Source organism: Neopelma chrysocephalum, unplaced genomic scaffold (assembly GCF_003984885.1).
Source record: "Neopelma chrysocephalum unplaced genomic scaffold, ASM398488v2 Primary Assembly neopelma1_23, whole genome shotgun sequence".
NCBI lineage: Eukaryota > Metazoa > Chordata > Aves > Passeriformes > Pipridae > Neopelma > Neopelma chrysocephalum.
In genome coordinates, this window is record NW_020897691.1 from 15,155,206 (window position 1) to 15,160,954 (window position 5,749).

The following is a 5,749-nucleotide window of genomic DNA, read 5'->3' on the forward strand; positions in this document are numbered from 1 at the left end:
GGAGTGCGAGTCAGAAGTTTGCCTTTGGGCACATAGGAAAACCTCTGGAAGGCATTCAAAAGTTTGGGGGTTTTTTATTTTGTGTGTATTTTAGCAATTTGATCAGTTGTGTCTGGCTTCAGGAATATGGGAGGCTTTTACCTGAGTCTATGAAGTTAAATGCAAATTCACATCCAAAGCAATGGCTCAAGCTCCCATGCAGTACCTGTCTGTGTGTAGATATGCCTCCCCTGGAGCTGACAGATGTCTGCAACACAGTGTTTAACCTTGCAGGCAAAGCTTCAGAGCCATAGATATTTCCTGTCCAGGAACACATAAACAAATTTTTCTGTGCTTTTCTGCATACACAGTAGACAAATATTCAGCCTCATTCCTTGCATCCTTGTCGGCTGGGTCCTACTGCATTCTACTGTCATGTTAGTTGTTCAGCCTGTGAGAAGACCAAAGTCAAGGTTTTGTTCGTGTTCTGGTAGTTGTTTGGTGCTCACTTAAGTGTGTTCACAAACAAAAGTGGCTCTGTGATCCCTTGTGTAAGCAGCACCAGGGGTGTAAAACGGCATGGTGAAAATGCAGCTAACATGACAACTGATTTGGTGAATACCTCATCAGGGCCTCACAAAGATCTCATATTCAACTGGGAAATACAGGTGGGAAAACAAACCAACCAGCTGAATGGTAACTATTTCTGCTCATTTTTCCAGGTGTAGCTACTTTGCTGAGAACTTGTGTTAAGTTCTGTGAAGTCAAGATGCAATTTGGAGAAGTGAAATTCAGTTCAGTCAGGTAATTGAGAGAGCATCCATCCCAGATGCGCTCCTCAATTCTGAGAAATGTTGCTCCTGCTACCAGGAGCATTGGGTCCTGAGGCACAAGCAATAAAAGGCCCAGGAGAGCAGCAAGTTGCAGCAGTTAGTGAAGTCCCACAGACACTGTCTTCTTGATGTAAGTGAAGTAAATCTAGATAAATCCTATTTAGAGCAAACTACAAAGATCTGTCGGGTTGCACCCTGAGGCTTATGCAAGGTTTGAACAGTACTAGAGTAGGAAACATTTTTTTTCCATTATTTTCAATATCAGCCCCAATAGTGTTCCTTACCTCTGTTTAGTCCTGTGTGTGCTGTGGGAATAACATTTACAGGCTGTGCCTGTCTTCTTCCTTTGTGCCCTCCCAAGGTGTGCCTGTGCCACCCAAGTATAGCAGTCCCTCCAAGCAGCCAAAGTGAAAATCCATCTCTGTGGTAGCCTTGGCATGTGTTTGCCCTGGCTGCTTTAAGGACGGCGGAAAGAAAAGGGATTAACCAGCTCATGGAACAGCTGAGGTAGTAGTGAGGCTTACTGGGAGAGACCGGAGGGAAAGAAGAAAGGGCTGGATGAAGAAATTAGTGGAAAGATGGTGAATGTCATAAAAATAAGAGCAGCATTTCTTACCTTCTGCAAACACAGAGGTCTCACATTCTCGGATGTGTATTTGGTGTGAATTAGGCAAGGCTGTGCCATGCATTCAATAAGTTAGTTTATGCATATATTTTTCAAAGAGGAACTACCTAAAAATGTATGAAGAATTTAAGGAAAAGAAGAAAGTTCTCACTTATTTCCACGTGTGGGAACTATGTGCTGGTATCCCCTAGAACAGGCGTCTCATGGCTAAGGACAATTGCCACTGGACAAGGTGAGACATCAGGCTCTCACTGTGGACTGCTGTTCTATGTTTCTGAGTTGTTCTGATCAGGCTGTTGCTAGCTCCAAATCACAACATCCAATTCATCCTTCCTCACACATAGCAGTGGGAATATAAAATAGATTATTAGTTTTCCCAGACATATAGTTTCTTTTTTAGTGGCTTAACCTGTAAGGAAAATAGCAGCTACAAGGTTTGTCATCACCTTTGCATTAACTACCTCTAGAACCCAAGGGCTTTTTAAAAAACAACCAAACAAAATCCAAACAATGACAGTAGACAGAATCAGCAACCACACTGCTAGCAAACCAGTTACCAAAAAGCCAGCGTGAGCATGTCTGAACCATATTTGCACAGAAACTCTGCCACTTCATGGTGTTATCTGCATCTCATGCAAACCCGCAGTTTCCTTCAAACTCCTCTTTAATCCAAGGTGGAATGCAAATAGTAATTGATGTCTGCTACAAGGCTCTGAAGAGATAAACTGTTCTGAAGGGTTGCTGCTTCCATCTCTGTTACATAAAAGTCAAATATTTGACAAAAGGCCATTCCTGCCTCTATCAATCCATACTTTTTGAAATCACAAACCTTCAAAACCAATGTATAAATGAAATGATGAAGAAAACCTATGAGGACTTATTAGCAAAATACATTTGAATCTCTATTGATTCACTGCCATCCCTTCACTTTGTTGCTCTCTGACTTGTTACCCTTTTCCACAGAAGGATGTGTCCTACCTCCCTCCAGGTAACCTCACTGGACTACAGGTCTCCCTGCCTGCGTAGCCCTGAGCTGGGGCACAGACATGGGATGATGAGAAGCACTTCAACCACCTCTGTGTCATGCAATGCGCAACTGGTGCCAGCTCTCCGATCTCCCTTCTGGTGCCCCAAAACCATACCTTGCCTAGCTCCCTGCTCTGAAGGGAAATACCATCACTTGCACCCACCCCAAAGCCCATGAAAGTCTCTGGTGACCTGGGCATGTTGGACAGGTGAGTAGCTAGGCTGCCAGCTGAGGCAGGGTCCTTGCCAAATTTGACATGTTCTGTGGGTTTGCTCTTACTGTGACAATCCCAGAAACGGCCCTGCAGCAATGTAAATGAGCAGAATAAGCACAGACACTGTTGCACAGCTACCTTCTGGAGAGAAGGTCAAAGAGAAGGGACAGGATTCAGCAAGTTCTGTGCTATTTTTTTTAAACACAAGAAATACAACACTTCAAGGGCAAGTATAATCCTGAATGAGAAGATGCCAAAATTTACATTTTTACCTCCCAAGTCTTCTAAAAAAATCCATGTAAGAGACATAACTAAAACAACCAGCAGCCATTAAAGACTTTAAAATCTTGCCCTTCTCTGAAAGGCACTGCCATTTCCACATACATTTTCACTTCTCAAATCTTACTTGTTCTGATGTTATCATGCTGACCAGCAATATAATAAAACACTACTTGAATAATTCACTTGGATAAAGTTTGCAGTCCAAAGTTGGACTCAGAATACATAACTAAAGCCCCCACAGATCTGTATACAGAGAAGTGTCTCCACATGACTGTTTTATTGGCCAAGTGCTGGATTGCCATCTACTGGAGAGTAAAGAAATAAAATCCAATAAACAGCTACTTCATAGTGAGGGAACTATGTTGCCTGTGCTTTTTTTGCTTTAACTTTCCCTGCTTCTGTACAATTAATGCAAGTCTGTGATGGCCTATAAAATTGTTTCTCTGTAAAGTCTTCACTATCTTCAAAGTTAGACCACATAAATACTACTTTTATAACTAGGCACTTAAAATTTTTTTAAAAATTTTCTTCAAAATAAGCATATATGGTCCATTTCAAGCTGGAATTCCTAGATAAGCAGCAAGTAAAAATACTGCTAAAGATTAAAGCTTTCTTAGTTCTGAGCTACTGTATTTGTGTGACCTTTGTAGTCTTGCAGTTGTAAGAATGGCTACTGGATAGCTAAATAGTATTACTACTGAGCGAGAAATTACTACTGCTAGCAGAATTTATGCCAAAGGCAAATTAAAGTAAAATATCTAAAACTTTCTCCCTCTGTTGATCTCCTTTTGCTTGTGAAATGAATCTGTGTAGTTAAGCCTATTAATATACAGTAATCTCTTGCTGCCTTCCATTTATTTTTTTTTAAAGACCATAAAGTCAAATGTTCTTAGAAGATAGAGAGAAGAACAATTAAAACTGGTGGTACAGCCTCAGCTCACCCTACAAAGTGTGCTATAACTGCCTTGATGAGCTGAATGTGTTTCCTGTAGGATGCTCCTTTCATTAACTGCAGAACCTGACCTTGCATTAAGAAAGAGGTTGTCCAGGTGGTAGATTTAAAAGAAGGGGGAAAAAAATAAATCTATAGAACTGTGGACTGTGTATACTGAGGAAACTTGGGGCAGATGTCAAATGAGGCAGATATGTACAGTAACAGAAGGAATGGTTTCATGGCTATGTCAGTTGAAACTGGTTTGAGTCATAGAAAATATGAAAAAAAATCCATACCTTATTTAAAAAGACAAAGATTATTGAAAAATTGGCTCTATTTCAAGAAAAATATGCTACAGCCACCACAGGTCTTCTGAGTCCTTCTGCCTACCAGCACCTCATCCCCATCTTTCCTTATTTCTATCCTTTGATGATCCCATGTTTTCACTCCCCCTTTCTCCTCATGACCTCTCCTTGCTTACCTTGTCATTAGATCATCTATTGAGGCACTTGTTCCAGTCTGTTCCTCTCTGCTAAATACCACAGCCATGAATGTTTCACTCAAGACAACTTATTTGCTCATCGCTGCTAAGGCTCAGCTGGTGCAGCAGGAGAAACACATTTTGGGGAACATCCCATCCAGATCCTGCAGCGTTATGGCAAATCTGTTGAATAGATTCACATGGTGCCCAGTGGCTGCAGCCAGCATCAAGATTCACTTTAAGCTGGATCATTTTCAGTGAAAAACAAATAAAATCTTCTCATCAGTTAAACATTATATTTTAGCAAGTAAAAGATCACAGAAGTGATGAGACCCAGGCCTTGCCAGTAGTTGTGATACTAAAACATTGAGGCAGCAAATGCTCAGTGAAAAAAGGGGAATAAGTGCAGTTGAGGGATTATTGTTGTTGTTGCTATTACATAATTTTTCTTAAATGGTCGAATGATTTTTCTTAAAGGAGAAAACAGATCAGTTTGCAGCTTAACCAGGGGAGTCCAGCCTCCCAGGCCTGGACACTAATATGTATTAGAATAGTGTTTGTTCCATTTATTTGGGGATTTCCTTTTCAGGAGTAAGTACATCTCTGCTAATCTCCTTTCCTTGAAAACAAAGCACATATTGGTTTTATTCTCTACCTCTAATGCACGGTATGCTGTGTTCTTTCTGAAGAAAATATATCACACCATCTGACTTTAGTCATATTCCACTTTACAGCAACCCTTAAGGGAGGGACAAATCTCAGTGTTGAGCAATGTATGACTGGAAGTTAAAAATAAAAGTGTAACACTTTGCTATTAGTACATTTGTCTTCCAGACTTCAAGTTAGGTGATCAGCCTATTAGTTCAATTTTCTGTGGAGCAGTTTGGATATTTTTCCATTTTGATGATACTGTATTTCTTGAAAACAGAGACAAAAAGCCAAAGGGGGTGGGGAGCTGGGGAAGTTTCCAAGAAGGTCTGAGCGACAGTGTGAAAGAGACAGAAATTTCATAAATAATAGTATATTGCTTTTTTTCCGGTAAATTTTCTGATGGTCATTAAAATAAAAAAAAAGCTCTGCAATTCACTGTCATTCAATAACTTTTCATGTAGGCCCCTCCAGCCCAGGGCTGCAGGCAAGGGCTGTGCCACAGCAGCAGCTCATCAGAGCCCCATTAGACACCAGGTTTGACATGAAGGTGCCAAACTGGGGAAAGTTCCATGTCTGCTAGAGCACTTCCCTGTCCTCAGATCTAGAATTTGAGCTTAACAGTAAATTATCAGTGTCTTGATTTTGTGCCTTGCTGACAGGGGCTACTTTATATTTGCCTGAAAATGAGCGTTCATGTTCTCATTGCCTCATCCTGAGTTAACT